Source organism: Pseudophryne corroboree (assembly GCF_028390025.1).
Source record: "Pseudophryne corroboree isolate aPseCor3 chromosome 3 unlocalized genomic scaffold, aPseCor3.hap2 SUPER_3_unloc_52, whole genome shotgun sequence".
Classification (NCBI taxonomy): domain Eukaryota; kingdom Metazoa; phylum Chordata; class Amphibia; order Anura; family Myobatrachidae; genus Pseudophryne; species Pseudophryne corroboree.
The window spans coordinates 33,404-43,148 of NW_026967544.1; positions in this window are offsets into that span (position 1 = coordinate 33,404).

A 9,745-nucleotide genomic window follows, 5' to 3' on the forward strand; every position below is an offset into this window, starting at 1 on the left:
AGCTCCAGAGGTTCAGATCACTTGGTGCACCTAGCTGCTTGTTCCCGGAGCCGCACCGTCACCCCCCTCACAGAGCCAGAAGACAGAAGTCGGGTGAGTAAAGGAAGATCAAAGACTTCAGTGACGGCAGTTGGATCCAACGACACGCCTGTCGTTCCTGGGTGTGATTCTGCATACAGAATTACAGAAAGTTTTTCTTCCGGTGGAAAAGGCTCTGGAAATACAGAACATGGTAAAACAGATTCTGAAAACGGCAAAAGTGTCAGTTCCTCAATGCACTCGATTGCTGGGGAAGATGGTGGTGGCCTACGAGGCCATTCCGTATGGCAGGTTCCATGCCAGGGGTGCTTCAGTGGGACCTGTTGGACAAGTGGTCCGGGTCTCACCTGGACATGCACCGGAAAATACTCCTATCTTCCAGGACTAGGATCTTCTTTCTGTGGTGGCTGCACAGTTCTCACCTTCTGGAGGGACGCAGGTTCAGGATTCAGGATTGGATCCTGGTAACCACAGATGCAAGTCTCCGAGGCTGGGGAGCAGTCACACAGGGGTGAAACTTTCAGGGAAAATGGTCAAGCCAGGAAGCTTGTCTGCACATAAACATTCTGGAATTAAGGGCCATTTACGGCATTCTGCAAGCGGAACATCTTCGCGGTCTGCCCGTTTGATTCAATCAGACAACATAACAGCAGTGGCGTACATAAAACACAAGGGCGGCTTTGTCTCACAAAAGCCCCTATTTGATTTTCCATGCTGATAGAGCGGAGTTGAGAACTCATCAGCAATTTCTACCAAAAGTGGTTTCCTCATTTCACGTAAACCAGCCTATTGTGGTGCCAGTGGCTACTGATGCCTTGGCGGAATCGAAGTCTCAATGTGGTCAGAGCTTTGAAAATCTGTTGCCAGAACGGTGCAGATTAGGAAAACAGAGGCTCTGTTTGTCCTGGTGGCTCCCAACAAGATTGGGACTCCTGCTTCCAAGCAGACTATCGCGCGCTGGATCTGTAATACGATTCAGGAGGCTCATTCTATGGCAGGGTTGCTGTTACCGAAATCGGTGAAAGCCCATTCTACCAGAAAGGTGGACTCATTCTGGGTCGCTGCCCGAGGGGTCTCGGCATTACAGCTTTGCCGAGCAGCTACTTGGTCGGGTTCAAACACCTTTGCAAGGTTTTCCAAGTTTGATACCCTGGCCGAGGAGGACCTCTTATTTGGTCAATCGGTGCTGCAGAGTCATCCGCACTCTCCCGCCCGTTCTAGAGCTTTGGTATAAACCCCATGGTTCTTGAAGCATCCCTAGCATCCTCTAGGACGTATGAGAAAATAGGATTTTAATACCTACCGGTAAATCCTTTTCTCTTAGTCCGTAGAGGATGCTGGGCACGTGTCGCAGTGCAGATGGTATCTGCAGTTATTGGTTGTAGTTACTCTCATGTTGCATTAAGTACAGTCAGTCTGTGGCTGATGTTGGTCATGCCGTTGCATGCATGCATTGTTGAATGCCATGTTGTACGGTGTGTTTTGAGGTGTGAGCTGGTATGTATCTCACCTTAGTTTATAAAATTAAATAAATCCTTTTCCTCGGAATGTCCGTCTCCCTGGGCACAGTTCCTGTAACTGGAGTCTGGAGGAGGGGCATAGAGGGAGGAGCCAGTGCACATCCCTTTTAAAGTCTTAAAGTGCCCATGTCTCCTGCGGATCCTGTCTATACCCCATGGTTCTTGAAGCATCCCCAGCATCTTCTACGGACTAAAAGAAAAGGATTTACCAGTAGGTATTAAAATCCTATTATTACATACAACACTATAATGTTATTAAAAGTAACAAGCAGAAGTTTATTAGTGATTAGATATAAATGTGTGTGTGTGTGTGTGTGTGTGTGTGTGTGTGTGTATCTTTCTTTTTCTCTGCCTGCCTGCTGCGGGGTACACTGGGCTCCACAATGATTGGACAATGGGGTGTTGAATATATATATATATATATATATATATATATATATATATGTGTATATATATGTATATGTATATATATGTATATATATGTATATATATATATATATATATGTGTGTGTGTGTATATATATATATATATATATATATTATTATTATGTATAATATATTATATATTTCTCTGACGTCCTAGTGGATGCTGGGGACTCCGTAAGGACCATGGAGAATAGCGGCTAAGAAAGATTTGGGACTACCTGGTGTGCACTGGCTCCTCCCACTATGACCCTCCTCCAGACCTCAGTTAGAATCCTGTGCCCTGGGGGGGGGGGGCGCCCTGAGCAGCAATAAATACACCTTGGCTGGCAAATATATCACAATATATAGCCCCAGAGGCTATATATGTGATAATTACCCCTGCCAGAATACAGAAAACAGCGGGAGAAAAGTCAGCCGAAAAGGGGGCAGAGCTATCTCCCTCAGCACACTGGTGCCATTTCTCCCTCACAGCTCCGCTGGAAGGAAGCTCCCTGGCTCTCCCCTGCAGACTACACTACAGAAAGGGTTAAAAAGAGAGGGGGGGGCACTAAAATTAGGCGCAATATACATATACAGCAGCTATAAGGGGATATAATTTAGTTAATCCCTGTATTATATAGTGCTCTGGTGTGTGCTGGCATACTCTTACTCTGTCTCCCCAAAGGGCTTTGTGGGGTCCTGTCTTCTATCAGAGCATTCCCTGTGTGTGTGCGGTGTGTCGGTGCGGCTGTGTCGACATGTTTGATGAGGAGGCTGATGTGGAGGAGGAGCAGGTGCCTATAAATGTGTTGTCACCCCCTGCGGAGCAGACACCTGAGTGGATGGACTTGTGGAAGGAATTACGCGAAAGAGTCGACTCCTTACATAAAAAATTTGACGACATGCCAAATGCGGGACAGCCGGCTTCTCAGCTCGTGCCTGCCCAGGCGTCTCAAAGGCCACCCGAGGCTTTAAAGCGCCCGCTACCTCAGATGGCAGACACGGATGTCGACACGGATACTGATACCAGTGTCGACGACGATGACGCAAATGTAATGTCCACTAGGGCCACTCGTTATATGATTGAGGCAATGAAAAATGTTTTATACATTTCTGATGTAACCCCAGGTACCACAAAAAAGGGTATTATGTTTGGGGAGAAAAAACTACCTGTAGTCTTTTTCCCTTCTGAAGAATTAAATGAGGTGTGTGAGGTAGCGTGGGCTTCCCCCGATAGAAAATTGGTGATTTCAAAAAAATTACTAATGGCGTACCCTTTACCGCCAGAGGATAGGTCACGTTGGGAAACACCACCTAGGGTGGATAAAGCGCTTACACGTCTATCAAAAAAGATGGCACTACCGTCTCCGGATACGGCCGCCCTAACGGAACCTGCTGATAGAAAGCAGGAGGCTCTCCTGAAGGCAATATATACACACACTGGTGTTATACTGAGACCAGCTATTGCTTCAGCGTGGCTGTGCAGTGCTGCAGCTGCGTGGTCAGAATCCCTGTCAGAAAACATTGACACCCTAGACAGGGACACTATATTGCTTAACATAGAGCATATTAAAGATGCGGTCTTTTACATAAGAGATGCACAGAGGGATATTTGCCGGCTGGCATCTAAAATCAGTGCACTGTCCATTTCTGCCAGGAGAGGGTTATGGACCCGGCAGTGGACAGGGGATGCAGATTCTAAAAGGCACATGGAAGTTTTGCCTTACAAGGGTGAGGAGTTGTTCGGAGATGGTCTTTCGGACCTGGTGTCCACAGCACCGGCTGGGAAGTCAGCTTTTTTACCACATGTCCCCTCACAACCAAAGAAAGCACCGTATTATCAGGTGCAGTCCTTTCGTCCCCAAAAGAGCAGGCGAGGTAGAGGCGCGTCCTTTCTGTTAGGTTCCTGATGCTCAGAACAAGGGAGATGCTCATGAAGTGAGTCCAGAGCACCAGGACGTAACGCTGGGAAAGGGGAATGGAAAGGGAATAGCCCCTGGCGCCCTAACTCTGTTGTCTCACCCGTGCTGTCAGAAATCCCTTGCGAGACTATGGTTTCTTGAGCCCCTGGCAGCCACGTTTGAAAAGCGGATTATGTCTGCCCAACTCCGGTGCCCCCCGGTCTTAGTGAGAGACAAAGGGAAATCTGAGACAGGATGATAACAAGAGGCCCTCTAACTAAGCAAACAGGACAGGGGCTACAAGCTAACTAAAACCTTAAGTATGTGCGGAGAAACCGCCAAAGGAAAACAACAACAAAGGAAATGCTGATCACACGCCGACACAATACCCTTGTGTACCGGCGGTGACAGCACAAGCAGAATCCTCTGCAAAACACCAGGGACAGAAACAATAATGAAATATAGCGGCCTAGGCCAACGGACGCGGCAGTGCCGCTACTCACGGAACCGGTACGAATACTGGCAAACGGACAGGAACCCTCAATGATGCCGACACACACTCTCAGAACTGGAGGACAGGCAGAATCCCAAACGACAGACCGGTGGATCCCAGGAAACCAGGAAATTGACCAAGGACAGGCAAAGCCACTTGGACCTCGGGGCAGGAATGCCTCACAGCAGGACACTGGATCAGACACAGGAATCGACACAGGGACTGACAGGAACCAGCTCAGACTTCAAACAGACTGCAACCAAGAAATATCGCCAGCATCTGCGAACTGCAATCAGCCAGCATATAACAGAGAGGCCTAATTAATAATCCAGTGCAGCTGGCCTATTGCAAGACTCCAAGCTGACAAGATGCAATTAGCAGCCAGATGAGGCTGAACACATGGCAACAAGCTGCAATTGCACAGACTCACCAGCGGCAGCAGACAAGAGCATTCTAAAACGGAGCAGCAGGAAATCCTGGCATGCAAGATAACTTTATAAACATAATATAGGAATGAACCACTACCTGTGGTTCATAACAGTATCCCCTCCTTAAGGGTGAGCTCCGAGCACCCCATGACACCCACGGGGAACATAAACAGTAGTATAACATAAAATGCATAACAAAAATGCAAAACAGGAATGAGCCACAGCCGTGGCTCATAACACTTTCTGCCCAGAGGCAGAGGTAGAGGAAAAAAGCTGCAGCATTCAGCCATTTCCCAGGAACAAAAGTCCTCCCCCGCTTCATCAGCTAAGTCCGCCGCATGATGCTTGGGCTCAACAGGCGGTGCCAGGTACGGTGGGGGCCCGTCTCAAAAATTTCAGCAATCAGTGGGCTCGCTCACAAGTGGATCCCTGGATTCTTCAAGTGGTATCTCAGCGGTACAAGCTGGAATTCGAGACATTACCCCCCCCCCCCCCCCCGCCGTTTCCTCAAATCTGCCTTACCAACGACTCCCTCAGACAGGGAGGCTGTGTTAGAGGCAATTCACAAGCTGTATTCCCAGCAGGTGATAGTCAAAGTGCCCCTACTTCAACAAGGACGGGGTTACTATTCCACAATGTTTGTGGTACCGAAACCGGACGGTTCGGTGAGACCCATTTTAAATTTAAAATTCTTGAACACGTATATAAAAAAAATTCAGGTTCACGATGGAATCGCTCAGGGCGGTTGTTGCAAGCCTGGAAGAGGGGGATTACATGGTATCTCTGGACATCAAGGATGCTTACCTACATGTCCCCATTTACCATCCTCACCAGGAGTACCTCAGATTTGTGGTACAGGATTGTCATTACCAATTCCAGACGTTGCAGTTCGGCCTGTCCACGGCACCGAGGGTATTTACCAAGGTAATGGCCGAAATGATGATACTCCTTCGAAAAAAGGGAGTTTTAATTATCCCATACTTGGACGATCTCCTGATAAAAGCGAGATCCAGAGAGCAGTTGTTAGTGGGCGTAGCACTACACCAGCATGGTTGGATTCTGAATATTCCAAAGTCACAGCTGGTTCCTGCGACACGTCTACTGTTCCTGGGAATGATTCTGGACACAGTCCAGAAAAAAGTGTTTCTCCCAGAGGAGAAAGCCAAGGAGCTGTCGTCTCTGGTCAGAGGCCTCCTAAAACCAAAACAGGTGTCGGTGCATCACTGCACACGAGTCCTGGGAAAGATGGTAGCTTCCTACGAAGCGATCCCATTCGGCAGGTTCCATGCCAGAATATTTCAGTGGGACCTCTTGGACCAATGGTCCGGATCGCATCTTCAAATGCAACGGCTGATAACCCTGTCTCCAAGGACCAGGGTGTCTCTCTTGTGGTGGCTGCAGAGTGCTCATCTCGTGTAGGGCCGCAGATTCGGCATACAGGACTGAATCCTGGTGACCACGGGTGCCAGCCTTCGAGGCTGGGGGGGCATTCACGCTGGGAAGAAACTTCCAAGGACTTTGGACAAGTCACGAGACTTCCCTACACATAAATGTTCTGGAACTGAGGGCCATTTACAATGCCCTGAGTCAGGCAAAGGCCCTGCTTCAAAACCAACCGGTTCTGATCCAGTCAGACAACATCACGGCTGTCGCCCATGTAAACCGACAGGGCGGCACAAGAAGCAGGGCGGCGATGGCAGAAGCCACAAGGATTCTCCGATTGGTGGAAAATCACGTGTTAGCACTGTCAGCAGTGTTCATTCTGGGAGTGGACAACTGGGAAGCGGACTTCCTCAGCAGACACGACCTCCACCCGGGAGAGTGGGGACTTCATCCAGAAGTCTTCCAACAGATAGTAAACCTTTGGGAAAAGCCACAGGTGGACATGATAGCGTCCCGCCTAAACAAAAAAACTCGAAAACTGTTGCACCAGGTCAAGGGACCCTCAGGCGATAGCGGTGGACGCTCTAGTGACACCGTGGGTGTACCGGACGGTTTGTGTTTCCTCCTCTTCCTCTCATACCCAAGGTACTGAGGATAATAAGGAAAAAAGGAGTAAGAACTATACTCATTGTTCCGGATTGGCCAAGTGTTAGGGTCTCCTGCCCTGTGCTGCCACGTCGTCATGGCAACCGGGAGACAAGTGCTAGCGGAGTAACCTGAGCACAGCTGATACTCCGGTTCGGGTCTTTTGCTGTGCAGTGGTTACAGGCTCTGTGCACGGCAGGGGGTCCGGTGCTGGTTTTTGTGCTCACAGTCTGTGAGGTCTGAATGGGGCGTGGACAGCACCTGCTTTATAAGGCTTCTTCTCAGGTTAAGCAGATGCTGCTGAATCTTTGTTGGTTAGTCAGTTCCTGAAAGTTAGCCAGTACTGTGTAGCTTTGTATATGTTGTTGCTTACTGCAAATAGGCCTGGGGATTTGGTACTACACTCTGCCAATCCAGACCTAGCAGCAAGACTGGAGTCAGTCGTTTTATCTTGCTGGGGTTCTTTTACTACTCTGTGAACTTAGCAAGTTTGCGGCTGTATTCTAAGACTTGCCTGCCTAAATCCTGTCTCACTGTGCAAGGTGTCAGGGGTCAGTTTAGTGGCAGTAAGCTGAACCTGTGCACTGCAAGTGAGAATTAGGATTGTGGAGACTCTCCTTGTGTCTATCATTCCATCTCTGACCAAGGAGTTTACTGCCACACCCGTTGGTAACCCTTTAGGGTTTTGCTGTTGCCCTTAGCAACATCATTTCGGGTTCTCTACGTATTAAAACTGCTTTTCCCATCTGAGCATTACTAATACTAGGGAGATACCCAGTTCCTTAGCCTCTGGGCTTCTCTGTTCACTTTGTGTGTATTTTGTTACCCTATCACCTTCTGTGTACGTAATGTCATATTCCCCAGTCTGTCTGTGAGTTCATTTGTTTTGCATACCTATCCGTTCAGACACCAGTACATTCCTGCAGGCACTGGTGTGCATAACAGTTGAAACACCAGTACATTCCTGCAGGCACTGGAGTGCATAACAGTTCTGACACCAGTACATTCCTGCAGGCACTGGTGTGCATAACACCAAGAAGGTCTTGGTACCCGAAACTTCAATAGTTAATCTCAGAGGACCCATGGCCTCTGCCGCTCAGACAGGACCTGCTGCAGCAGGGGCCCTGTCTGTTCCAAGACTTAACGCGGCTGCGTTTGACGGCATGGCGGTTGAACGCCGGATCCTAAAGGAAAAGGGCATTCCGGAAGAAGTCATTCCTACGCTGATTAAAGCCAGGAAAGATGTAACTGCAAAACATTATCACCGCATATGGCGAAAATATGTTGCTTGGTGTGAGGCCAGAAAGGCCCCAACAGAGGAATTTCAACTGGGTCGATTTCTACACTTCCTACAGGCAGGAGTGACTATGGCCCTGAAATTAGGCTCCATTAAGGTACAGATCTCGGCTCTGTCGATTTTCTTCCAGGAAGAACTAGCTTCACTACCTGAAGTTCAGACATTTGTAAAAGGAGTGCTGCATATTCAGCCCCCTTTTGTGCCTCCAGTGGCACCTTGGGATCTTAACGTGGTGTTGAGTTTCTTAAAATCACATTGGTTTGAGCCACTAAAAACCGTGGATCTAAAATATCTCACGTGGAAAGTGGTCATGTTATTGGCCTTGGCTTCGGCCAGGCGTGTATCAGAATTGGCGGCTTTGTCATGTAAAAGCCCTTATCTGATTTTCCATATGCATAGGGCGGAATTGAGGACTCGTCCCCAGTTTCTCCCTAAGGCGGTGTCAGCTTTTCACTTGAACCAACCTATTGTAGTGCCTGCGGCTAATAGGGACTTGGAGGATTCCAAGTTACTGGACTTAGTCAGGGCCTTGAAAATGTATGTTTCCAGGACGGCTGGAGTCAGAAAAACTGACTTGCTATTTATCCTGTATGCACCCAACAAGATGGGTGCTCCTGCTTCTAAGCAGACTATTGCTAGCTGGATTTGTAGCACAATTCAGCTGGCGCATTCTGCGGCTGGACTGCCGTATCCTAAATCAGTAAAGGCCCATTCCACAAGGAAGGTGGGCTCATCTTGGGCGGCTGCCCGAGGGGTCTTGGCTTTACAACTTTGCCGAGCTGCTACTTGGTCAGGGGCAAACACGTTTGCAAAATTCTACAAATTCTACAAATTTGATACCCTGGCTGAGGAGGACCTGGAGTTCTCTCATTCGGTGCTGCAGAGTCATCCGCACTCTCCCGCCCGTTTGGGAGCTTTGGTATAATCCCCATGGTCCTTACGGAGTCCCCAGCATCCACTAGGACGTCAGAGAAAATAAGATTTTGCTCACCGGTAAATCTATTTCCCGTAGTCCATAGTGGATGCTGGGCGCCCGTCCCAAGTGCGGACTGTCTGCATTACTTGTATATAGTTATTGTTAACTAAAAGGGTTATTATTGAGCCATCTGTTGAGAGGCTCTGTTATGTTCATACTGTTAACTGGGTATAATATCACGAGTTATATGGTGTGATTGGTGTGGCTGGTATGAGTCTTACCCGGGATTCAAAATCCATCGCTATTGTGTCAGCTCTTCCGGGCACAGTATCCTAGCTGAGGTCTGGAGGAGGGTCATACTGGGAGGAGCCAGTGCACACCAGGTAGTCCTAAATCTTTCTTAGATGTGCCCAGTCTCCTGCGGAGCCGCTATTCCCCATGGTCCTTACGGAGTCCCCAGCATCCACTACGGACTACGAGAAATAGATTTACCGCTGAGTAAAATCTTATTATAAATAAATAAATATATATATAGATATAGATATAGATTATAGATAGAGATATAGATATATATTAGAGATATATAGAGAGAGATATAGATATAGATAGATAGATATATATATATATATATAGAGAGAGAGATATAGATATAGATAGATATAGATAGAGATATATAGAGAGAGATAGAGATATATATAGATATAGATATAGATATAGA